General features: G+C 37.4%; 1 protein-coding gene across 4 annotated transcripts in view; it reads left to right on the top strand.

The window, feature by feature from the left end:
• DISP1 (dispatched RND transporter family member 1) overlaps window positions 1–27,523 on the top strand; it is a 218,627-nt gene that overhangs the window by 124,031 nt on the left and 67,073 nt on the right. Inside the window, exon 1 of one of the 4 annotated variants that reach the window (XM_044943153.2) lies at window positions 16,234–16,376. The exons of 2 other annotated variants lie outside the window; for them this stretch is intronic. The gene's annotated coding sequence lies outside the window, so the exon portion shown is untranslated. Of the gene's footprint in view, window positions 1–16,233; window positions 16,377–18,760; window positions 19,773–27,523 lie in introns of those variants that run through there. One more of the 4 variants, XM_044943152.2, reaches the window with a different exon arrangement.

Raw genomic sequence — 27,523 nt, 5'->3', positions numbered from 1 at the left:
AACTGAGTTATTTTGTCTGCTGGCTCTATATATCCCTAATATCACTGTAGAGGTATAGTTTTTAAATGTTATCGTCAGGACTGTTTTAGAGCTAAGAATTGTACAAAATCCAGCTAGGAGAGGGAGCAAGTGCAAGCAACTGCAAAAAGAATTGTCAGGAGAGGGGAATAAAGGAAAACTGGGTTAAAACAAAATAAAAAATACTCCCATTAAAAAATGAGCCTGCAGTTACCAAAAATACAAGTTTAAAAACTCCCCCTCTGCCAAAAAAATTTTTTAAATTAGAGTTGAATTCACTACTATGCAGTTTTAACGAAGGTTGTAAAATAAGTATGTTCAAAGAGCAGAGGAGGTAATATCTCAGATTTTCCAGAATTGCTGAAAGCTATGAGTCATCACATCAAAAGTGTACACGGGTACTAAACAGGGTTGTTGTTGAGTCACTAAGTCATGTCTGACTCTTTGTGACCCCATGGATTGTAGCCCTCCAGGCTTCTCCTGTCCATGGGATTTCTGGAAAGTTCATGGGATTTCCCAGGCAAGAATACTGGGGTGGGTTGCCATCTCCTTCTCCAGGGGATCTTCCCGACCCAGGAATCAAACCCGAGTCTCCTGCATTGCAGCTGGATTCTTTACCCCTAAGCCACCACGGAAGCACCCCTTACCCCCATACTAAACAGGGTAAATAAAGCTAAATCCACATCAAGAAACAATATAGTAGAACTGCAGCAAACAAAGGAGAGAATATGAAAACAGTTGGGAGAAAAAGGCTTTACCTAAAGGGACTTAGTTAGATCTGTACTAGATTTCTCATTGGCAACATAGATGCCAGAAGACAGAACTAACAGCTTCAAAGTTCTGTTAGAATAGATAGACTTTTGTATTCTGCTAAAGTATTATTCCAGAATGATAGCAAAATTAAGAAAATTTCAAGTGTATGAGAGTGTTCACTATTCACCTAACCTCCTGAGAAGAAATGCTAAATTAAAGGTGCATTCAACAATAAGAAAACTTATCCCGGAGGAAGGGTGTGGGCACAAATACAAAACAGTACTGAAGTTGATTAAATATGTCAGCAAGGTGTAGGAATCCTGTCTTTGAGAATGTGTGTACATAATATATTAAACAAGAACATTAATTATTCTCACTACAAAAAAAATGTGCTATTATAACACTGTAAATATCCAATACATGTTATAGAAACCAGTTGTTTGGTAGACAGAAGAGAGAATGATCTCTGTGAGGCAGAGCAGTCTAAAAAGAGAAAAGGAAATTTACCTGTACCTTGAAGAAATAGGTAGAATTCAGCTTTGTCAATGTCGTGGAGGTGAGTAGGGAGAGAGAAGGAGCAATATGAGCAAATTGTATGTAAGTGATAAAGTTCAAGACTCATTTTGAGAATAGTTTGGCTGGGCTTGAGAATTTATGTAAGAGCATGATTGGGAAGGTTCTTTTTAACCCTTTGGAACCCTTCTGGTAGGCAAGGGGGAATCTCTGTATCGAGAGTAATGGGATAGCATCGTTTTTATTTTTTTTTTATTTTTTATTTATTTATTTTTTTTAATTTTATTTTATTTTTAAACTTTACATAACTGTATTAGATTTGCCAAATATCAAAATGAATCCGCCACAGGTATACATGTGTTCCCCATCCTGAGCCCTCCTCCCTCCTCCCTCCCCCTTCCATCCCTCTGGGTCGTCCCAGTGCACCAGCCCCAAGCATCCAGTATCGTGCATCGAACCTGGACTGGCAACTCGTTTCATACATGATATTTTACATGTTTCAATGCCATTCTCCCAAATCTTCCCACCCTCTCCCTCTCCCACAGAGTCCATAAGACTGTTCTATACATCAGTGTCTCTTTTGCTGTCTCGTACACAGGGTTATTGTTACCATCTTTCTAAATTCCATATATATGTGTTAGTATACTGTATTGGTGTTTTTCTTTCTGGCTTACTTCACTCTGTATAATAGGCTCCAGTTTCATCCACCTCATTAGAACTGATTCAAATGTATTCTTTTTAATGGCTGAATAATACTCCATTGTGTATATGTACCACAGCTTTCTTATCCATTCATCTGCTGATGGACATCTAGGTGGATAGCATCGTTTTTAAAAAGTTGACTTTGTCTAGTCAAAAATCTAGTATTTGTATTCTATAAATGATCTATATACATTTCTAAATGTATATAGATTACAATTACAATTACAATAGTAATTGATTTACTGGCTTTCCTTTTTTTTTTTTCTAGTCAATTCTTTTTTCTCAAGCTGTGTTTTCTTTTTTCCTGATGATTAGGTTATTTGACAGCCTCCATCTCTCTTATATTATTTTAATGTACAGTTAAACCTATTTTTCATTTTGTCCCAAAGTTGATCTTTAGACTGAATAAATGCTCTGTAGGTAACAGTAAGGGTATCATAGTATCAGAGATTGTCTTCTCTAAACCAAAATCTCTTGCTGTTTCCAGTTTGAATTGTCTAGGAGACAAAGGAACCTGCAACAAAAGAACTGGGTAATGTGGATTTACATTTGTTTACATTTGTGGATTTACATCTGTTTCAAGTATTAGGAGACTGTATAGAGCAAAGCTAAGGAACTCTTAAAAGGAAGGATGCCATTATCTGGTGCCTTTTTATTTCTTTGGCAGATGGAAGAGATTATTTTAATGAAGAAGTGAGGTGGTGATTGCCACCTCGAGAGGTAGCGAGGAGTGGGTGCATGGTGGCAGACAAGAGTTAGCACTCAATATGACCCTTGTCCATAGGTCAGAGGAGGCTGACTCCCATCTCTGGTAGTCCAGTAGTCCTCTGTTTTTCATAAGTTCTTACTAATGTGCTTTAATCAAGTTCCTGTGTGTTCACAATTACAATGAATGTTATGGGGTTATATAGAAAGTCGGCTGGAATTTCAAGAGGAACCATAGTGTACAGTTCAGTTCAGTTCAGTCGCTCAGTCGTGTCCGACTCTCTGCGACGCCATGAATCGCAGCACGCCAGGCCTCCCTGTCCATCACCAACTCCCGGAGTTCACTCAGACTCACGTCCATCGAGTCAGTGATGCCATCCAGCCATCTCATCCTCTGTCGTCCCCTTCTCCTCTTGCCCCCAATCCCTCCCAGCATCAGAGTCTTTTCCAATGAGTCAACTCTTTGCATGAGGTGGCCAAAGTACTGGAGTTTCAGCTTTAGCATCATTCCTTCCAAAGAAATCCCAGGGCTGATCTCCTTCAGAATGGACTGGTTGGATCTCCTTGCAGTCCAAGGGACTCTCATGAGTCTTCTCCAATACCACAGTTCAAAAGCATCAATTCTTCGGCACTCAGCTAGTGTACAGGAGTGCTTAACTATGCCTCTGCAGTAACCGTAGATATGTGGAATGTTGTAGTTTCTTCATTTGTATTTTTTTCTCCTAATAAATTGTTTTTATTTATTAAGCAAAGCAAATAAATTGTTTTTATTTATAAAAGCAAAGATTACCATGCTGTGTTAGGTTACAGCATGAAACACCTAACTTTTCTTCTGCCCTATTTTCAGTGTTGTATTTTCTCTTTTTCCTCCAGTTTTCAATTTTCCTCTCACTGCCTCCATTTCTACCTTGCTTCTTTTCATCCCCATTACTTGTGTGTGTCTTGAATTTATCACCCCAATACTACGGCCATTTTGCATTTCCCATGTTCCTTTTACCATTTGCCTTCTGTTACTCCTCTCTTTTATATCCGTTGGCTGTAGTTTCCTCATATGTTAAACTCTCTTTCTGTACAAGAGATTTCTTAAAGTTAATTATAGGGGGTTGACTCATGTATTAATCAAACTGTTCCTTTTAATTTTATTCTCAGAACTTATGAGGCAGTAGAAAATAAAAGGCAATCATACTATATTCCTAAGCTTCAGTAAACTTTTGTTGAACTTATTTGGTTATTTGAGGTTTCACTAAAGAATGTGAGCTAGAAAAATAGCAGAGTGATAGGAAAGTGCTTTCATGTCTGAGTATTGACATATGAGGTAGTGGGAGCAAGAATGAAGTATCACCGCCATATGCAGTGATGTGATCTTGGGATATGAGACAGTGTGCAGGACTCAGTCCACAGAAGTAGATTTTTATAGCAGGAATGCCAAAAACAGAAACACAACTGTACTTTAAAAAACTTCGAACTATACTTCAGAGTTTTAGAATAAAGTAAAAAATATTGACTGGAACTTAGAATGTTAAGATTTATTTTGATGTAAAAAATACCGCCCTCCACCCTTTCTCCTTGATTCTTGATCACTTGTATTCTCCTTAAAAACTTAGCTATGAAATAGTTTGAAGTGAAATATAAAATTAAGACTGAATCATTTTATAAAAAACATTAAGAATCAAGCAAATACATTAATAGATTAAATTTGTTTTTCATGGATGAGATAATTTGCTTTCGCATGTTAGTATGTATGTATCTGTAAAGAGCAGAGAGAGCAGAGATGTTACTCTTATATCCATATTATCTAAAATATGAACTTCCATGTTAGAGAGTTTATTTGAAAAAGAAGTTGGTTCATAGCATATTAAAACTACCTGAACTATATTCTCTTCATTTACTTAGCACAAGATTTTATCCTAGCTGGTCTTCCTTTGCCTCTTTTCCTCTACTTTTATTTAAAAAAAAAATCACTTGTCTTAAAAAAAAAAGTGACACCAAGATGTTAGCATTAAACATTTAGTATAAAAGTAGATGAAAAATAAAATAGGAATCTTTTCTTAGTATTCATCTTAGAGATAACTTTTATGAAATTTGAAATTCAAACATTCCAGAGCCAAGGAGAGATAACTTGTTTTATTCCCAAATTCATACTTGAAATGGAAGTAGTTTATTTTTAAAAAATTCTAAACAAAAAAATGGATATGGTCTGCTCGTATAACTAATACTGTTACATGTTTCTCTTACCCATGTCAGTATAGGCTTACTCTGATGCCAGCTGATCCAGAGAAAATCATTAAAATCTTTGGGCTGTTATAAAATTCCTTGCTCTTCTATTTGAAGTTAGTTTTGATCAAAGGGACCAGTATTTAATTTTTTTAAAGGAACTTTTAAAAAATAAAAACTCTTCTAGGGAGACTTCGGCATATCCACAGTGAAACCTTTCATGTATACTAGTACCAGAAAACAGGAATAAATGTGTATTTCTGTATACAAACTTAGTTGATTTCAAAATGTATTATACCAATGAGATAGTTTTATGCTCTGAAGTTGGGATCAGAAAAAAAGTATTTTTCTTGTGACCTGGTGAAATCTGTGCATTATTATTAATTTGGATTCGAGTTTCCTTTGGACTAGTTCAGGGGGCTTTGCCCTCAAAGATAAGATAATATGAACACCAGGACCTTACCTCCTTTTTCAATCCTCTCACCTCCCCCCTTTTTTTCACTCACCCTCTTGGCAAGGATACAGAGTTATTTATCACTGTGAGAATAAGCACTGCCAATATTGTTGCCCTCTTAGGAGGTATAATGACAGAGCTTGTAAAATTTAATCTCGGACAGTGTCAAAAAATATATATAAGGAAGTTTAGATCATAGTAGCAAAGACTGAGTATCTTTCATATACTCCTGGATATATAAAATCTGAGTTTAGCTCTAGCTGTCCTGGATACTGTTTGAATACTAGTTGTCAAGTGTGTATCAATAGTAACCACCATTGCAAATAATCAGAGATTAAGAAAAGCAGTTATTTCCAAAAGTTGGGCTTTTTTGGTCTAAGCAAAAGATGTATCTTAGCTTTATGCAAGATTCGGGATCAGTTTAGAAGTTTGTGATGCTATACTTGTTGCTCTATAGAGGGTCTGAGTTGGATCCTTGATGCTGGGTTTGACTTGTTGCAAAGCCAACAGGGTGTGGGTGCATATTACTAAGGCATTCCACTTGGCAAAGAAAGGAATGAGCACGGCATGGCCTAATGTCCCAAAGGGATGGTGAGGGGGCGTGTGTGATGTTCCCTCACTGTGACTGACGGCCGTGCTGACAGTGTACTACGTAAGGAACTGTGACTTGAGGCTGTTAAGTAGAACACATACTTAGCAATTCTTGGTCATTGACCGAGATATCCAGGAAAGCAGTCTGTTGGGTGACTAACAAGGTGGATGCCATAATTTAGAAATAAAACAAAGAACTATTTAGTTCAGTTTCTCTGACTCCTCAGTTTTTTTCATCCTTCATTATCCTGAAGTATGACACTTTCGTTGACAGTTCTTTGTGAAGTCTAAATACTAAATAATAACATTGATAAATTGGTAAATATTGATAAATATCACTTCTCTGTTTCTTTTTAAGGCAGACGTTGTCTTGGTGGTATTCTGTTGTTAACATAACTTGGAACTCAGATACAGTGATCTGCTTAGTAAATAATGTACTTTCTTGATGTCAGTAACTGTGTAAGTTTATTTCATTGCTGCTGTGGCTTTGTATTCAGAGTAATGGAATTCCTATCTCCTTTGGTGTTTCTTTGCAAAGGCAATGCTTGAACCTATGCTTGTTACGTTATCTGTCATGGTAATTTTTAATATACAATTAGGTTTTGAGTTTTATTATAAAGGAATAGAAATATTTAAATTCGCTTTAAATATTTTTTCCCTATGTTTTTGTCAGAAGTTTTGTGATCTTGGATTATATGAGTACCTGGAACAAGTTAGCAAAGAAAGTTGTGGGCTTGTCTTCTCTCAAGATGTTTAAGGTTAAGGATGCCTCAACTGGCTTGTTGTATCCATCCCGTTATAGTATCCTAAGTTTTGGGGGATGCCAGAATCAAATGATACATGTCACAGCCCACACATGCTGGTTTGGTATGGGCATTGGACAGTTGTCCTGTTGTGTCCACACTTCCCAACACTGGAGCTGGAGAATTTACCAGTACATACCCAGGAGGTCCGTTCTGGCTGACAGCCCAGAAAGGTCCACCATTCAGGGATGGTAATGACCATCTAGAGCGTGCTTATACTTTCTTCATTTGAGGTTATATGAATGTGCCAAAGATGCCTTGTTCTTGAGGAGCACCAGTCATGGTGATGATTTTTGTTTTAATGTTTTTAAAGTAGCATTTGTCATGCTATTAATAAGTTACTATGTTAAATACATTAAGATAACCTTTTACTAGGATAGAAACAGAGGGAATATTTCCTAACTCATTCTATGAGGCAAGCATTATCTTAATACTGAAATCTGATAAAGATATTACAAAAAGAAAACTACAGATCAGTATCTCTTGACATAGATTAAAAAAAAATTCAATGAATTATTAGCAAATTAAATCCAATAATGTACAGAATTAGAGTTGACCCTTGAACAACATGGGGTTTAGGAGCCCCAACACCCTGTGAGTGGAAAATCATGTATAACTTTTGACTTCCCCCAGACTTAACCAGTGACAGCCTGCAGTTGACCCAGAAGCCTTACGAATAACATGAAAAGTCAGTTAACACTCATTTGGTATGTTATTTGTATTATATTCATATTCTTACAATAAAGTCAGCTAGAGAAAAGAAAATGTTATTAAGAAAAATCATGAGGAAAATACATTTTCCTACGTTACTATATTTATTGATACTGTAAATTTACATTGTCTGTTTACAAGATGAATTACCTCTCAGTACTTACATCAGTGTTGCTGTATATGTTACAAAACACTGTAGATGTTATGCACGTTAATAACACTAGAAATAAAAAATAACATGGGAAAAAGAGATAACCTTTTATTGTCCATAGTAACTAATTCTAGATTCTAATATAACCCATTTACAAATGTGTTCTTTCATCCACATCTGTATACAGTCTTATAAGTATTCTTACTCCTTTCCCACTTGTTATTACATTATTTCTAATATTTTTAGTCATCTCACAGAATTTTATTTCATGTAGACGACTTTTTGAAGCGACACAGCCTGAGTTTCATAATTTTGAACTGCTTGAACTGAATAACTAATGTGTGTGCTTTCATCGTATGAAACAACTCCTGCTACTTTTGTGAAATATCTAACCCTAATAAATATCTTCTGTTTTGGAGTTTGGGTAGTTTAGGGTTCTTTCCTTGCCAAAAATAATATTGCCACATGTTACAGAAAGTATAAGTAAATAAAATAGGATTAGAATTTTCATTTACTTTCTCCCATACAATTTCATTTTATATCAGAGAATGCAGTGTGTCATAGTGTTACTTGATCAAAGCCTTTAGTAATGACGATAGGTATTTGTACGCAAGTGACGCATATTTTCCAATAAACTCTGACTTTTGGAAAATTAACTTGCCTGTATTTTTATTTCATGACATAAGGAAAGTTAGTGTCATGTTCTCCATCAATATTAGAAGTCTAACTTACAGAAAAATTTCAGTTTATTGGTCATAATTCTTCCTAACATATGCATACTGCATTCATTTTTAGATTCAATTCAGGTTTAGTAACAATACAGCTGTAACCATTATAATAATGTTCTAATTAGATTATAGTTAAGACACACTAATCTTCATTCTAGGAGTATATTTCATGTTAGGGGCATCTGTGGTAAAAGTAAAATATCTTATTTTGAAATCCTATATTGCAAACCAAAAATATTTTGGAACCTCTCCAGAGCCCGTGACTGCTCTGTGCTTTGCTTCTAAATCATCACACATTGCAAGATTATATTCTCAAATGATCTACAGTCTAGTTATTTTGTTATGGCTGAAATGATCCAGCTTGTTTTTTATATAAAACTATCAAATCTGAGCCTCCTCTCCTCCTCTAAAATATGAAACATTCTTTATGCCTTGTGTGGGAGAAAGGCTCTCAGGCAGCATGCTGTTTATGCTGCTCATGTCAAGACAAGATATTCACCAGAATACCAACGTGAAACCTACAATAAACTAACCTGCTTGAGTTATTTTTCACATTTAAAAAGTTCTTTTTAATAGTAATTTTTTTTTTATCTTAGGAGAGCTGAAATGTTTGCCAATTTTTTTTGTATTGCGTAGTAAGATATTTTTTCTTCACAGAACAAAGACCTACATTTTCTCTGAAAGTTATTAATCTCTGTGCTTTTTGCTTAAGATATATTTTCCAGCTTCTGATCTTCATTAAAAATTTTGGTAGTGTATGGATTGATAAGTAAATTTCATTCTGGATGACCAAAATGCTCTCTGGATTGTTGAGAAAATGCATACGATTACCTAGTTTCTAATCCAATTAAGCAAAGGACGTAATGAATACAAAGATTTCTCAGATTAATTAATGCTTGTTTCCAAGGCATTTTATCACAGAAGTTGTATTTGCTACAGTAAGATCAGTCGGCAGTTAAACAGAAAGTCTACTGTTCATTAAATTGAATGGCTTGCTGCGGGGGAAAACTCATTTATTTTCATTCCTTAAAAATATTTTTTGCTAATGCCAAGGAGAATCTTACCTTAGAAACAAGACAAAAAGAAATTTAAAACCTGTCCAGGAATAAGCTTGCATCTTAGCTTCTGGAGTGACCTCTACTGGTTTGGAGAACAGGGTGAGAAGCCAGTTACTGACATCTCTGAGTATTTAGCAGAAGTTTAGTACTCAGAGTTTAAAAGTAGAGAACAGTGCAGCATGTTGCAGTCATATTAAAATATATTGAATCTTGGCTGTTGTTTCTTTCCTACAACCACAGTGGACGTGGTCCTTGGGGCTCATATAAATCAGCAGGAAAAATAGGATTTTGTGTACTGAATTTTACTTTGCAGACTACATTCCAAAGGTACATTTATTCTGTTTAATAAATGATAGAGGTAATAGTAACACATTGTAAAAACAAATTTAAAAAATCACTTCTTCAGTAAGTATCTGTCAAGTACTTGCTAGCTACTAGATCTTCTTGAAGTATGTAAAAATTATAATAATAGAGCTTGTGCTGCTATGTGTAGATAAAGAGGGTAAGAGAGGTATACAAATGACCATGATAAAAAGTTAACATGTGCTGAGTGCCACACGAGTGCTCTCAGGGTCATGTAACTTAGAAGAGGATGAAAGAATTCCTGTCTTAGGCAAGCACAGAAGGCTTCATGGAAGATATGTTATTTGTCATGTGTTGTAAAGAATGGATGGGATGGTGGAAGTTGGAAATGTAAACAAAAAGCACTGCAAACAGAAGGAAGAGCATAAGCACTGAGCGATTGTGTGCCACTTTCTTTGGACTAAAGCACATTCTGTCTGACAAGGGCACTGAATAGGAAGGGAAAGGACCCAGATATTGGAGGGTCTTGCATGCCAGCTAAGTACCATGTTTGAACTTTCCTTAGTGGCATGCAGGAGCCATTAGTGTTTTCTGTACTGAGGAGCATCTTGATCAGATCTATCTGTTATGGTGAGAAATCTAAAAGTTCTGTGTTGCTTAGATTGGAATTTTAGGGTACCATAGATTAGATCACGTCTGGTAAGCTGTTGCAGGTTTCTCTAGTGGCTCAGTGGTAAAGAATCCACCTGCCGTGTAGGAGATGAGGTTTCGGTCCCTGATCCAGGAAGATTCCCTGGAAAAGAAGATGGCAGCCCACTCCAGTATTCTTGCTTGGGAAATCCCATGGACAGAAGAGCTTGGCGAGCTACAGTCCACGGGGTCACAAAGAGTTGGACATGACTGAGTGCCTAAACAAGTAGGCTGTTGCAATAATTCCAGGGCACAGTACATAGAAGGTAGGAGAGGAAACGGAGAGGAAAGGAGGGTTTATGTGACCATGGCTAGATCTTGAGAACAAATAAATAAGGGTAGATAGTGGTATAAAGGTCAAAGGTACAGGTCAGGTGTTCAGTGAATAAATATTTAAGTTAAAATTTGGGGCTTAAGTGACTGAGTAAATAGAAATAGGAAAATCAAGAAGCTGTTTGAAGATGATAAGATAATTTGTAGTGGACATTACTGAGTTTGAACTGTCAACAGGACATATATATTGAAATGTCCTCAGATAGCAAACATTGCAAAAATGGAACTTAGAAAAGAAGTTGAATGGGATGACATAGGTAGGAAGCATAGAACAGAAAGGACAAGTGACAGAAGGCTTGGACAGTGCCTAAGAATTAAAATAAGAGAGTTCAGAGGATCTGCTAAGAAAATGGAATAGATGTTAAAGAAGTCGTGAGTGTTCGAATGATGGAAACTGAGCAAGGAGAAAAGGAGATTGCCAGCGGGGTTGGGAAATGAAGACATGTAAAGAAAATGAGTATTGAGAAAGGAATTTTGTTTCTGAAGAAACAGTTCTATTAGATGGTGAGTAAGATTGTTAGGGGCTTCCCTAGTGGCTCAGACGGTAAAGAATCTGTCTGCAGTGCAGCAGATGCAAGAGACATGGTTCCATCCCTGGGTTGGGAAGATCCCCTGGAGAAGGGAATGGCAATCCACTCGAGTATTCTTGCCTAGAGAATTACATGGACAGAGGAGCCTGGTGGGCTACAGTCCATGGGGTCGCAAAGAGTCAGACCCTGCTAAGCCACTTTCACTTGGGCTTCCCAGGTGGTTTAGTGGAGAAAGAATCAGCTGCAATGCAGGCGACCTGGGTTTGATGCCTGGAGGAGGGCGTGGCAACCTACTCCAGTATTCTGGAGAATCCCAGGACAGAGGAGACTGGTGGGCTACAGTCCATGGGGTCACAAAGAGTCAGACACAACTGAAGTGACTGAGCATGCACTCACGCAAGATTGTTAGAAGTTAAGGAATGAGAGGAAGTGAGGCTTGAGTATTGCCTGGCAGTGAAAGGAAAGGAAGAGAGAGACCTGAACACCAGCAGGCCAAGACAAGGAATGACTTGGTTAGGCTGTGGGAAAAAACTAAATATTTTTTTTCTAAGGAAATAAGTTTCTGGGGGAAAAAAAAGTTGTAGCTGGACTTGGGGAGGGAAGGAAACATAGCAATCTGGAGCATGTGGATCTAGAGGAGAGCTGTTCAGTGAGCCTTTGCAGTGATGGGCATCTTCTCTCTCTGCTCTATCCAGTGCAAAAGCCATGAGCTGCGTGTAGCCCTGAGCACGTGAAAATGTGGCAAGTGCACTCGAAGCATGAACATTTTAATTGCATTTGATTTTAATTACTTTAAATATAAGTAGCACATGTGGCTACCGGCTACCACATTGGGTAGCACAGACCTAGTATATAAGTAGTTAATTTAGGAAAGAGGCATGGACATTGTGAGAGATAAGGGATGAGTTCCAGAAGAAGTGTGAGGTAGAGATGATAATACTTTCAGGCACTCATGGTCATTTCTTTTTCATAAAATAGATAGCATTTTTCACGGAGGACGTTAAGATAGGGAGCATGGGAAAGAGTTCCAGCAGTCCCTGTGGGGATTTCAGTGAAGAATCTGTGATAGATGAGATGAATCTCAGCAGCTCGGGGAAACTTCCAGAGGTGAGAGTCTGCATTTGGTTTAGGTCTCTACCTTCCTGTCTAATGACTTTTTTCAGTAGCATTCCCAAACCTGGAAGGAAGAAAAGATAGTGGGAAAGCAAGTTGAGGGGAGACCTTCGAAGGGCCAGCACAGTAGAAGGCTTGTAAAGTAAATAAATGTTGACCATAAAATCTGAATCAAGGAAGTGCAAAGCAAGGGAAACTAAAAGAGGCCTTGGTAAGGACTCCAGGGCTGGAGTGAAGAGCAAAAGAAGGGTGAAGAGGTTCACCCTCAGGTTCCTTAGCGGGGTCATCACATTTTCATTTGTAAGCATTGTAGTTTTTGAAGATAGTGTTTTCAACAGGAAATAAGATGTGAAAAGAAGGCGTAAGATATTTAAATGTGAATCATCAGGTGAGAGGAATATGTAAGATTGATGTACATATTTCCATCTTGATGGAAAGGAATTTTAGCATCACGGTTATTTTGTTTCTGCTCCAATTTGCTTACTTTATGGTCTTTACTCCGAACTCACTGATTCAACTTTGACGGTATAGGTTTTTTTCTTAATCCAAATTTGAATAGTAAAACCGTGGTTCATTTTATCCATTTGAGTGATATGCAAATTCATAAAAACTGAATTCATAGTCGGGAGGGACCTGTGAGATTATTTCATCTAAGGTATGAAAGTGAACATGCTGGTTGCTCAGTCATGCCCGACTCTTTGCGACCCCATGGACTGTTGCCCACCAGGCTCCTCTGTCCATAGATTTTCTCCAGGTAAAAATACTGGAGTGGGTTGCTTTCCCTTCTCCAGGGGATCTTCCCGACCCAGGGATCGAACCTAAGTCTCCTGCATTACAGGCAGGTTCTTTACCTTCTGAGCCACTGGGGAAGCCCCAGTTGACTTTATAAATAGGAGGTCCTAAGCTCTGGATCAAGTGACTAGTTCATGGGTACAGAGCTGGTGAGTGGCAGAGCTGACCGTGCATCTCAGGACTCCACTGAGTTCCCAGTTCTGACTCTGACTTGAGCGGTTCCGGGCTGAAGTCTTTCGTGTACTCAACAGTCTGTACTCTAAAAACACTAAAACACAAGGTAGGATGTTATCTGAAGAACTTTCTTGTCATAACTTTTTCTGAACTTGTACTTTCCAGTTACAAAGCTGTAGACTTGACCATACTGAAATAGAAATCTGGCTGAAGCAGAACTCTACCATCTACCTTAGACCGCAGTTTATTCACAGCTAACTATTTTGAAGTTTAACCCACACACAAAGATTAATAGGTGGGACTTTTAAATGTCAATAAATATAACAACATCTGGAATCACATTTTGGACTGAGTTCAGATGTGAAAGAGTTTGTTGCCCAGTGGGTTTTTTTTTTCACTTTTTAAAAAGTACCACCTGTTATGTCTCTCCGGCCAGTTCTTGTCTCTGTGTCCCTCTCCTGTGCTGTTCTGTCTTCCTAGTAATGAAGAAAGATACCTAAGTAATGTGATCTGAGAAAAACTAGGATTTTGTTTTCAGAAAACATCAGAACTTTGTGAGGTTACTAATGTTTTCTTTTTCATTCTAATATGTTGAGAAACATACAAACCGATTGGAAATAATCCTGATTATTATCTATAAAATAATGGATTTCACATGACAATACAAAAAGTGTACTTGAAATTGTAACTGTATTTTAATGTAGACCCATTTTTAAAAATTAACTTTCACTGAAGTGTAGTTGCTTTACAGTGTTCAGCTAGTTTCTACTGTACAGCAAAGTGAATCAGCTGTACATTTACATAGATCCCCTCTTTTTTGGGGTTTCCTTCAACACAGACCCATTTTTAAAAAACTTTTTACTTTGAATTGGGGTATAGCCAGGTAACAATGCTGTAATAGTTTCAGGTGAACAGCAAAGGGACCCAGCCATACATATACCAAATCCATATTCCCCAAAGTCCTCTCCATCCAAGCTGGCACATAACATTGAGCAGAGTTCTTGTGCTATACAGTAGGTCCTTGTTGGTTATCCATTTTAAATATAGCAGTGTGTATATGTCTATCCCAAACTCCCTAACCACCCCTGACAACCATAAGTTCATTCTCTAAGACTGTGAATCTGTTTCTGTTTCATAAGCTTATTTGCATTATTTCTTTTTAAATTCACATATAAGGGATGTCATACAATAGAACATAGACCATTGTAAAATAAAGTGATTAAATGTACAAATCAGTGCCCTGGTAAAAGCAGAAATAAGAGTTTACATATTTATGCGTTGGGAGTTCAAGTCTTTGGTTTCTGTGACACCTTAACTAAGTTAAGAGGTTTCCTGGAGTAATTTATGGGATCCACACTCTAGAACCTTTGTTTACATCTCTTGGAACGATGAGCATAGTGAAATGGGGTTAGCTTTTTTACTAAACTAAACTAAAGTACTATTCAGATGACCAAAGAATGATTAAATACCTTCATTTTCAATTTTTAAATTTTTAATTAGAGGATAATTGCTTTACAATGTTGTGTTGGTTTCTGCCATACAACACTGTGAATCAGCCATAAGTATACATATATTCCTTCCCTCTTGGACCTCCCTCCCATCGCCCAACCCCATCCCGCCCCTCTAGGCTGTCACAGAGCACGAGGTTGAGCTCCTTGTGTTACACAGCAACTGCCCACTAGCTATCTGTTTTACACGTGGTAATGTGTATATTTCAGTGATACTTTCTCAGTTTGTCCCACCCTCCCCTCGCCCAGCTGTGTCCACAAGTCTGTTCTTTATGTCTGCATCTCTATTTCTGCCCTACAAATAGGCTCATCAGTATCACTTTTCTAGATTCCATATTTATGCATTACATACAATATTTGTTTTTTCTTGTTCTGATTTACTTCACTCTGTAACAGGCTGTGAGTTCATCCACCTCACTAGAACTTACTCAAATTCATTCCTTTTTGTGGCTGAGTAATATTCTTTTGTATATATATACCACAATTTCTTTATCCATTCATCTGTCAGTGGACATCTAGATTGCTTCCATGCCCTAGCTATTATCAGTAGTGCTGCAATCAATATTGGGGTACATGTTATGGTTTTCTCAGGGTATATGCCCAGTAGTGGTATTGCTGAGTCATATGGTAGATTTATTCCTAGTCTTTAAAGAAATCTCCATGGTGGCTGTATCAATTTTCATTCCTACCAACAGTGCAAGAGGGTTCCCTTTTTTCCATATCCTCTCTGGCATTTATTGTTTGTAGCTGTTTTTATGATGGCTATTCTGACCAGTGTGAGGTGATACCTCATTGTAGTTTTGATTTGGATTTTAATTCTTTAATTCTCTGGGGTAGATTTTTAGCTGTTACAGCCTTTGCAATGCATAAGGCATGAAGTCAGCATACCATAAGTTTGCAAGGACTGACTCTTTCAATATATTTACTTGATTAAATATTTCTTATCCCTCCCTCCCTCTTTTTCTTCCCCAAGATTGGCTCTTTTTAAGGGAAATTTAGAAGATACAGAAGTGAAAGTTACCTTTCCTGCCCTCCAGAAGCTTATACGTTGTCTTTAACACACTGGTTTTCAAAATGTGGGTTTCATACCAGCAGAGTCAGCATCGCCTGTGGTCTTTCAGAAAAGCAAATTCTCAGGCCCCATCCCAGATCCTCAGAATCGGAATCTTTGGGAATGAGCTGTAGCCCTCTGCCTTCTCCCAAACTTTCTAGAAGATTCTGGTGCACACTCAGGTTTGAGAACCACTAGTCTAATGACTAGAATTTTATACCTTTCTTATTTTTCTATCAGGAACTTCCCAGGTGGCGCCAGTGGTAAAGAACTCGCCAATCAATGTAGGAGACATAAGAAATGTGGGTTCGATCCCTGGGTCAGGAAGATCCCCTGGAGGAGGAAATGGCAACCCATTCCAAAATTCTTGCCTGGAGAATCTCATGAACAGAGGAGCCTGGTGGGCTGCAGTCCATGGGGTCACAAAGAGTTGGTCATGACTGAAACAACTTAGCATGTACACAAGCATTTCTCTATCAAGGTAAAATCCACATATCATAAAATTCACTATTTTAAAGTGTACAGTTCAGTGAGTTTTAGTGTATTTACAAAGTTACGAAACCATCAGCACTGCCTAATTCTAGAACATTTCTATCCCCCCGAAAGAAACTCAATACCTGTTAGCAGTCACTCCCTCTGTCCTCTGTCTCTGCCCCACAGCCCCTGGCAACCACTAATCTATAGATACATTTTATCTCGATGGATTTGACTGTTGTGGAGATTTCATGTAAATGGAGTCATATGATATGCAACCTTTTGTGTGTGGCTTTCACTTTGCATAGTGTTTGCAAGGTTCACCCAGGTTGTAATATGTATCAGTGCTTTTATTCCTCCTTATGGCTAACAATATTCCATTGTATACATGCACTACATTTTGTTCATCCATGCAGCACTTGATGGACATTTGAATTGAGCTGATGCCTTAGTTGTTGTGAATAATGCTACTGTGAACATTAGTTATGAGTTCTTTCATGAACGTAACATTTTCAGTTCTCCTGGGTATATACAGTTGATTCACCTTATTTGTGGTAGTTATATTCTTTAAAGTCTCTGCAAACACTGCATTAATGCATACTAAGTCACTTCTCTGCAGGTAAAAACAGGCTTAGGTTCCTTCAAGCCTCTGGTCACATTTGTGACATCCAATCAGTACATGCCCTTGTTTTGTGTGTTTCTGTTGAAAGATATCTTACCAAATATATGGGACTTCCTCAGTGGTGCAGTCGATAAAGAATCCGCCTGACAATGCAGGAGACACAAGAGACATGGGTTCGATCCTTGGGTCAGGAGGATCCCCTAGGGCAGAAAATGGCAACCCACTCCAGTGTTTCTTGCCTGGAAAATTCCATGGCAGAGGAGCCTGGTGGGCAACAGTCTGTGGGGTTGCAAAGAGTTGAACATAACTGAGCATGTGTCTAATATCTATTGTTGACTCATTAACACTGAGCTCATATCCAGCAGCACTATAACTCACTTCTAAATAAAGCTTTTTGAGCACATGTATTTTCTCTATAAGGCACATCACAGCCTTCTTGAGCTTTGAAACTCCAGACAGCACTGTACATGACACTTCAGGACCATTTTAAACAGTGAAATTGCCAACAAAAGGGATGAAAATGTGAAAAACATGGCACCAGAATAGACTGCAAAAGGAACACTTGTTTTCAGGGTGAGAGCTGAAGCAAGAAGGCAGTATGTCACCTTGCTGAACCTCACCTGGGGACTTGAGTGCTGCTGCTTCTGCTGCTGCTAAGGTGCTTCAGTCGTGTCCGATTCTGTGCGACCCCATGGATGGCAGCCCACCAGGCTCCCCCGTCCCTGGGATTCTCCAGACAAGAGCACTGGAGTGGGTTGCCATTTCCTTCTCCAATGCGTGAAAGTGAAAAGTGAAAGGGAGGTCGCTCAGTCGTATCTGTTAGAGGACTCAAATTTCCCCCTATTCTGTGTGTGTTCACGTTGGACTAAGAAACACCATGAAGATTATTTGGGGATTACAAACAAATTTTAGCATGTAGGCATATTTGCAAATATGGAATCCACAAATAATAAGGATCAACTCTACCTGGGAGTGAAATTGCTGTGTCATATGGTAACTCTATGTTTATTTTTTGAGAAACTGCTGGACTGTTTTCCATAGTGGCTGTAAATACTGTTTTACATTCCCACCAATGTTGTATGACACTCCAGTTTTTCTTTGCCAACTCTTCTTCTCTCCCTCCTTCTCTTCTCCCTTCCTTCCTTTCCTCTCCCCTTCCTTCCTTCCCACTCTTCTTCCTTCCCTCCCTTCGTTTCTTCCCTCCCTCCCTTATTCCTTCCTCGCCTTTTTTGACTATAGCTATCTTGTGGTAAGTCACTTCATGTCCAACTCTTTGTGACTCAGCTTCCTCTATCCTTGAGATTCTCCAGGCAAGGATACTGAAGTAGGTTGCCGTGCCCTCCGCCAGGGGATCTTCCCGATCCAGGGATCAAACCTGAGTCTCCTGTGGCTCCTCCATTGCATGCAGATTCTTTACCTCTGAGCCACCAGGGAAGCCCTAGGTATCCTTGTGGCTGTCAAGTGGTCTCTCATTGTGGTTTTAATTTGCATTTCCTTAATTACTAGTGATGCTGAGCATCCTTTTATGTGCATATTAGCCATCTGTATCTTTTCTTTAGAAAAGTCTCTATTCTAAAACTTTGCCGGTTTTTAAATTAGATTATTTGTCTTTTTATTGTTGAGTTGTAAGTTTTATATATTATAATTACTAGCCCCGTAGATATGCGGTTTGCAAATATTTTCTCCCATTCAAAAGGTTTTTTCACTTTCTTGATAATGTTCTTCAATATATAAAAGTTTTTTATTTTCATGAAGCCCAATTTCATCTATTTTTTCCTTTGACTGCTTGTATTACCTTCCCTAACTTTGAAATTGCTATCAATACAGCCCGTTGTAAGAGTTGTTTACACATTTTTATTAAAGTCATAAAAAGTTAGATTTCATGGATTCAGTAAATTATCACTTACTTGCCAATAGCTGTCATAGGTAATTTTAAAGCATTTATTTGAAGGTATTTGTAAGCTTTTTATGTTGTGACTGTGGAATTTTAAATACTGGCATCAATAGGACCACAAATTTATAAAAAGCAGTGTCAGATTCATTTAACTGTTTTTGTTAAGGACAATTGAAGAGAAACACTTAAAACTGCTTTAAATAATACTTTCTCTTTTAATAAAGAAGGCTGCCTCTTTGAAAAACTATGAACTTTCTGCCTTAAAAGCAGAGTCTCAAGAGCCATTTGTGAAAGAACACAAGAATCCCCGGAACTTGGAAATAAACACGATTGGTGTTTATTTGTGTTAGTTTAAATGCAGTAGCCCTATGTGTCAGAAAACTGAATCTGCAACACTTAAGTTAGGCTAAGCAAGCAAATAATGTCAGCTAACATGGCTTTAATCTACTAAGTAACTTTAAGTCCAAAAGATCAAAGGAAGTTATAACTAAAAACAGTCCTTCGTGCAATTTCCCTGTAGAAGCAGGAAAAGGCTAGAAATTACATGTCAGCTTCATATCCTGGCTTGCTGACCTTGTGCTCAGATCAAGCCCCTCTGTATGCCAGCTGTTACCATTACGGAGACCTTGCCCCCAGGGGTTAAGTAGGAGAAAACCTCTCCTGTCCTATAGGAGAGCAAACTCGGAAAGTTCCAGCCCCTAACATGCCTAATTCAAAGCAGTCTGCATGTGCTTGTCATTGGGTCTGTCCTGCCGCTCCGAGGAGCTGCTCCTGCGACTGTGGTCGCCCTCTGCTGTGCTGTGTTCCTGCGGCCACTTTCGGCTGTTGCTACCGCAGTCACTTGCAGACCAAACCGAACCAGGAACGCTGCTTCTCTTAACAGAAAGGTAATACATTTATTCATGCTTCTCTGAATGTATTTGGGGAGAATTTCTTTTAAAGCTGAACTTTGCTGTGTGCTTCTCAGATTGAATTTAAAATTCTAGCTCACAGTTTTCTTTCAGTGTAAGCTTTGCACGGCATCTGAATGCATTAAAATCCCTCATGAAGTGTTTTGAATGTTAGTCTAGCACAGTATGGTAAGGTAAGCTATTTCTTAAGGTTTATTCTAATGTGCTTTCTTTACGAAGTTGGGAAGAAACCTCAGATGTCAAGTTGTTTAGCTGTTTCATGCTTTGAGGTTCTTTTTTAATCACTTTCTAATCAGAAAAGTCAGAAAATAAATGCTTCTCTCGTTGCCAGTTGGTCAAAAAATAGATGTAGAATTGTAGGAAGTGCCTTAATCACTTTTTGTGAATTAAATGTTGTAAGAAAATAGTAAAATATTAGCATCTTCCAGCTTTTAAAAAGAGAAGTTGGGAGCTAAGCTTGGGAGCCAAGCTTCCATACCAAATTTAATTTTTATCAATGTTCGTTTTAAACACAGAGCTTGCTCTACACTCTCAAGTTGTTTTTGAGATGATAAAATGTTTCATGTATTATGTTCATTTTAATGGTGGCAATAATAGCTACGTTATAATTGGATTTATTACCCATCGTAGAAAGCAGAATGTATTTGCCATGTTTACTTTTGCTTAAAATTAAAGTGGATGATTTATATGTGACTGGTAGAAAATTTCAAACTAGAGTAACTTGTGAAATATTTTTATGTTTTGTAGCGAAATGTGAAAATTTTCTAAACCAAGTGGGTAAAATATTTGCAGAAACTGGAGTATATCATGCAAATCATTGACAGAACATAAATGATTTTTTCAGGGATAATGTAAAAAATGGGCAGCATACTTTACAGTTTGCTAAAATTTTCTGTAATAGATATTCCTGTTGAAAGGGAAAGAATGAATATGTCCTGTTTATAAATACTATTATCTTTATCTTAGATAATAGTATTTATACTTAAGAAAACTCGTTCCCTTTGATGGCTGGGAAGTCACTAAACTATGTAAATAAACTCTAGAATGTTCCACTGGTAGACAGTGGCTTTATCACTTCCCATGGTTTTAATGTCTGCTGACACATTTCTACTTTTTAAAGTGTTAAACAGTACTTGGCATTATTTTTAAAATATCATTAAAAAAATTATTGTACTTTAAAAATTACATCTCTTAATAAACTATCTTATGCTTTCATTGCCAAATCTTGAATATTTTATTGGTTGATTGTACTTCATTTGTCAGTTTTTGTTTTAGTATACAAAGATAAGGCAGAGTATTTTTTATGTGTCTTCTATGTTTCATATAGCTTGCATCTTAGACATGGATTATAGAAGTATGAGCATGAGCTATTTGCATTGATTATGAAAAGTGTGTAATGTTTAAGAGTCTGAAATGATTGACCTACAAAGTAATGTAGTAAAATACATGTTAACCTTGCCTCAGTCCAGGAAATGATATGTACTATAAAATGGATTCGTCCACAATTTTAGTCTAGTTCCAGTTGTCTTTTTAGTGTGTCTTAAACCGCTCAACCCCTTTTTGGTAACGGGGGGCCTGCCTTTCAGTGTTTGCCGTGAGTCAAGTCTTTACCTTTCATTCTAACTGCTTTGATTTCTGGGACTGGATCACAGCCACCCTCAGCAGTACAAGCCTTACAGCTCAGTATGGGTGATGGAAGCCTTGACACACTGACTAAATGAAGATTTCCGATTTTTCAAAAATTGCAGGTCCTTATCACATCCTAACACGGGAAAGAAAACTGAGTGTTGAGGATCAAGACAAATGAACTGCTTAACCTCTCAGCCTTTTGGAAAAATATAAAGCAAAAGAACTAAATATATGAATAAAGCAAGACTGGAGAACAGGGTGGCCTTTTGTTCTCTCTCCCTTAATTTCTCTTCTTTTATCATTTTAATCACTATTCAACAGGCTCACTTACTTCAGGCTTACATATTAGATTCCAAAAACACTATTCACAGGGAACATGGTAGGCTTATTATATGCTTGCTAAATAAGGACACTCACCTATTGAACTGAAAAATACAATTTAATTATCTTTGTGAGCAAATGAAATTCCCACTTGAACAATGTAAATGGAATTTCAGTTCACCTAATACATACAGGAAAGAAAACAGCAGAATTCACAAGCATTTATAATGGTAATTTAAGTAAGGAATAGAAAAAGATTTATAAAAGGTGTACCCAGACTCTTGCTAAGGGTTACTTTACGGATCCAATTCAAGTAAGAAAAGCAATCAAAATTTGATGTTTTTCTAAGCTGAAAGTAAATCTCAGTGTCCTTTATTTAAGTAAAAAGATGTCTTCAATTGTGTCTCATACAAATACCTTGAGATATGTCTTCCAAGTTGCTCAGTAGACTAAAGGATACCCCTGAGACTTGATTTGCTGAACTCTGCAGGGAAGAACCCATTTGGGGAGCTGCTTGAGGAAATTTGATTTGCTACTTCTCAAACTTCACGGAACAGCAGGGAGCGGAGCCTGGTGTCAGATGCTTAGCATTGGTGGGAAAAGCTTAGATAATTCTTAAGTGTAGGATGAAGAACCAACAGGTTACCATTTAAATCAAACAACTTTCAAGCGCTTAATGGTGATTGATCTCAGGTTTTGGCTTTATGAAAGACGTTTTAAAAATTCCGTCACATTCTTTTGCTTCACAGTATGTGGATGTAGAATTTTTGTATTTTGATATATCTCTGTTACGGTGTTTTCCTTTGAGCTGCTAAATTTTGAGGTTTTGAGATGTGCAAAATATTAAACATTCATGGTGTCTTTAGACTTGCTTGTGTGATCTCTGTTCAACAACATGAGTCAAGCTCAGTCATATGATTCTGTTTCTACTGGGGAAGAGCTGTAGTGATACAGACAGATTGTTCAATGCTTTGTGATTTTAGTTAGAGCCAAATAATTTCAGGTGAAATCTTATGACTTAAAGATAGATCTCTCACATCTTGGGGGTTCTGTTTATTACCAAAGCATCTTGTGATTAATTGTTGTGGGTTTTTTTTTTGTTAGTGGGATATGAGGCTAGATTAGTAGGTCTGGTGTCTGGAGGCTGTCTGACTCTAGAATTGGAACGTTTAAAATGCTTAAAATGCAATCAGAAGGCTTTTTCTTTCTTTTTCCTTTCCTTTTCCTTCCTTCCTCCCCTCTCTTTTTTTTTTTCTTCTTGCTTTCTTCCTTCATTCTCTCTCCCTTTCTTTCCTTCTCTTTTTGGTACAAAGCTTTAGGGAGCATGCTCTTTTAATAGAGAGGCTTGGGACTTCACATTGGAGATTGACCAGGTGTTGGGGAGATATTTTTTTCTTGAGGGTTAAATAAACTTGTTAGTCAAATTGGCTATATTCTAAACTCCATTCAGATGATCATAAGTATGGGCTTGGCCAAAGAGTTCATTCAGGTTTTTGCATAACATCTTATGACCAACCCAATAATTGAGACCATGTGACAAGTTGTTTTGTATTTCCACAACATTGTTCCACATGAATTTCACACTGTTGCCTCTCAAACTAATGTGTTATTGAGGATTTCTCTTCCTGGCATCCTTGTCCCCACCCTTATAACTTCAAGGGTAACCCAAAAAGAAGTAAAACTAATCCAAATACTATAATACATGTCTAACTTGAAGTACCAGGTCCAAATGTTTTAGAATATACAGTAACAGTCTGCATTTCAAGCAATATTTTCTGAAACAGTATTGAATATTTTGAGAGTTAGTTGCTTGCTCTTATAAATTAATCAGCATTAATTAAATAAAGTATAAATCAGTAGTTCTCAATCCTAGCTGCACATTAGAATTATCTGGGGAGTATTTAAATAATGCTAATGCCCATACCCCATTACAGTATGAATTAAATCATAACCTCTCTGACCAGAGCCCCGTGTCTGTAATTGTTTCATGTTACTGAAGCGATTCTAGTATGTAGAAGGAGTTGAAATGGCTGTAATAGACTTGTAACTTTGTGAATGTTTGTTACATTGATTATGTTCCCTTCAAGACTTGCAGCAGAGTCCAAATGAATGTCTCAGCTGGTTCTTGAGTTAGATAACAACTTTTTAGGGGGCTTTCTAGAATTTTTTTGAAAGACCCGAGATTGACATTTTTTTAAAAAATTGAAGTATAGTTGATTTACAGTGTTGTGCCAATCTCTGCTGTACAGCAAAGTGCCTCAGGTATACATATATATACTTTCTTGTTTTAAATGTTCTTTTCCATTATGGTTTATCACAGGATATTCAGTATGGTTCCCTGTACTGCACAGTAGGACCTTGTTTATCCATTCTAAATGTGGTAGTTTGCATCTACCAACCCCAGACTCATTCAACATATCTGATTGTAGAAACTTCTCTAGCTTTATTTTGCATATTCTTAGTTTGCAAATGAACATACAATTTAGGGTTAAATTGTTGCAGCATAATAGAATTGAAACTCATCTGAAATAGGAATCTGAAAACAAAAGAATACTTTCTCTTTTTTAAGAGCATTGATGCTTATGGATATAATATTTTTCAAGTGTGGGGAGAAGTGGTGAGTATTTTGTGGAATGATGATTTTGGTGGATGAACTTGGAAAAGAGAGCTCTAAAAACTGCTTTAATAGCTACAGTATAGTGATAGGGCTCTTGAAATGTATTTTTAGATAGAGAAGTGTTTATATTGGAAAGAGAATGTTCTCAACAATCATTTATCCCAGACTATAAAAGATAAACTTTCTTACACCACATTTCTCTTCTCACATAGACCTGCTACCAAAGGTACATCAAATATAACACATGAGAAAAATGAGAGTAATGTTTCTACAGCAATAAAACTCCTATCACTCAGTCCTATAATATGAAGCTCAGCTAACTCATATCTAGCAATAAGACTGTTTTCCAAATTCAGGGTCTTCAGATTTGCTATGGCACTATAATATCTTCCTAACATTGTTTAACTCTTATCTGTCAATACAGTTTTGTAAATCTGGGCAAGGGCAAAACTGTATCTGTTCATTTAAATTTTTCTTCTGTATCATTGAGCTGTTTGTAAATATTATGATTGTTGTTTAGTTGCCAAGTCGGGTCCAACTCTTGTGCAACCCCATGGACTGTAGCCCACCAGGCTCCTCTGTCCATGGGATTTCCTGGCCAAGAATACTGGAATGAGTTGCCATTTCCTTCTTCAAGGGGATCTTCCTGATCCAGGGATCGAATCTGTGTCTCCTGCATTGGCAAGCAGATTCTTTACCACTGAGTCACCTGGTCAATGGACATGAATTTGAGCATACTTCAGGTGATAATAGAGGACAGAAGAGCCTGGCATGCTACAGTTCATGGGGTCACAAAGAGTCGGACACGACTTAGAGACTGAACAAAAACAGCAAGTATTATGAATGGTTTTTGTCAAAGTGAAGCATATAGCAATTTATCGGTGCCTTTATCAATATATATCTTGTGTGTAATCCTATTTAAGAAGTTATATAAAAATGTTAGGTGTATTTCATTTTCAAAGATGTGGTTTGTTATTATAAGTTGAAACTACCTTCTTGATAATATAAAGTTAAAGGAAACAGTGAGTGTTCATTGTAAAAGAATAGTGATTCCTTGCTTTCAGACTGCCTGGAACTCAGTTTGCGTTCTCAGGGTGTGATGGAAAGCATAGTAGTACCTAATGGGTTCTTATGAAATGTTGTTTAGTAGTATAGATTCTCAAAGGTATAACATTGTTTCCCTGAGAAAATGGCTTCTGATTTATTGCAGTTTATGATTTATGGGAAATGATATCAATAATGCCTTATTTCTGTTGAGTTCTTTGCAACACATAAAATGCTTATAGGTGATTAAATGAAGATATTTAAAGTGTTCTTATTGAAGGAGAGTTTTACCATAGAAAGTTCATGAACTCAAAGAAAAATTTAATTTGTCTCAGAAGGGAAGAAGATTGTTTCTTTATTTAAGACTATACTTTTTAGTTCCCTAAAAGGACCTGATTCATTGATTAAAGATACAGATTTTGCTGCCAGGTAACAATTACGTTCTTTTAAAATAGTCCAAATACTACATGACAACCAAAATCAATCCATCACCTTGCTTTTTACTGTTTGCATTTTATGATACATGGGTGGATAGCACTTCTTTTAATTCAATGAAATATGTCTCTCACACTCTTGAATGCTGAATTGTACCATTTAAAACTGTCTTGGGAAATATTGAGTTCAGAGGATATTTTTCATGTGGACTGAATTTTATATCAGTATCCTTCAGTGGTCCTATAAAAGCTAGTTGAACTTGGCATTGCCCTAGAAGCATCTTGAGATTGTTAGAGAAGCCTTACTTTCAGAGACATGCTGGTCTGAGATTAAATCCCAGCATGTGATTTGGATTAGTTACACTATATTTTTGACCTTCAGTTTTCTCTAAAATGGGTTTAATAAGATCTTTGTAGAGGTATTGTGAGGGAAGTGTCTGACAGAGTGAGATGCTAAAACACACACATACACACACACACACACACACACACACACACACATTTGGATAGCCCTTTGAAGGGTAATATGTAGTTAGAGACAAAACCTGGCTGGTGTCTTTCTACCATCCAGTTTTAATAGCTCCACTCTAGAAGCTACCTCAGATATTCTTTGTCAATTTCTCTGGTGCATTTAGAGAAGCTATTTATTCTCTGGCTATAGCACTAAATATTAATAGGTCATTTTGGTACCAGTGATAAGAAATGAGACCATCAAACAATTTTAGGGGACTGATTTCATATTAAAACAGGTTTGGTTCATAATGAATAGCTGCTGCTGCTGCTAAGTCGCTTCAGTCGTGTCCGACTCTGTGCGACCCCATAGACGGCAGCCCACCAAGCTCCTCCGTCCCTGGGATTCTCCAGGCAAGAACACTGGAGTGGGTTGCCACTGCCTTCTCCAATGCATGAAAGTGAAAGTGAAGTCGCTCAGTCTTGTCCGACTCTTCGCGACCCCATGGACTACAGCCTACCAGGCTCCTCTGTCCATGGGATTTTCCAGGCAAGAGTACTGGAGTGGGGTGCCATCGCCTTCTCTGCATAACGAATAGAGGTACTCCCAAACTGGCTTTATACCTGATGTGGAAAAAAACTTCAGGTACTTTATATCTGAAGATCCAGTCTTCCTCTCTAGGAAGGAAGGATTCCTATTTTCCAATATCTAGTACACTTGAAAGAAAAAGATTGTCACATGCAGTTACCTGGGCAAGGTACTTCAATTCACATATATTACACTAAAAAGATTAAAATCTGATTGGTTGTTATTTCTATGCACACAACAGTTTAGGGGCCTGAAATAAGCCATAATTAAACTTGGTTATCAATTAGAACTTCTACTATTAAAATTTGTTACTCTTCTCTGTCTTAATTAGAAAAATGGACCTTTTGTTTCTCTGTTAATTGCTATCTTGTCTGCTTTCATTGGGCATCATTTTGCCATTGCTTAGGCCTAATTCTCTTGAAGCCTTCCCGCCTAGTTGTGTCTTTGCCTTGCTACACAAAGTGTTTTTTTGAACCAACAGTATGGAAGATTGGAAGATTTTGTCACCCCACTCCAAATGGACTGTATCAGAATCTACATTTGAAAAACACCATATCAGTGTTGTATATTTTGTCTAATAAAACTGTGTTATAGGGAACATCACTCTTCTTGAAAAAGCTGATTGCCTACAATATGGAATCTT

Source organism: Bubalus bubalis, chromosome 5 (genome assembly GCF_019923935.1).
Source record: "Bubalus bubalis isolate 160015118507 breed Murrah chromosome 5, NDDB_SH_1, whole genome shotgun sequence".
Taxonomy (NCBI): Eukaryota; Metazoa; Chordata; class Mammalia; order Artiodactyla; family Bovidae; genus Bubalus; species Bubalus bubalis.
Note: the sequence above shows the minus strand (reverse complement) of the source record. Positions and strands in the feature narration are given on the sequence as shown.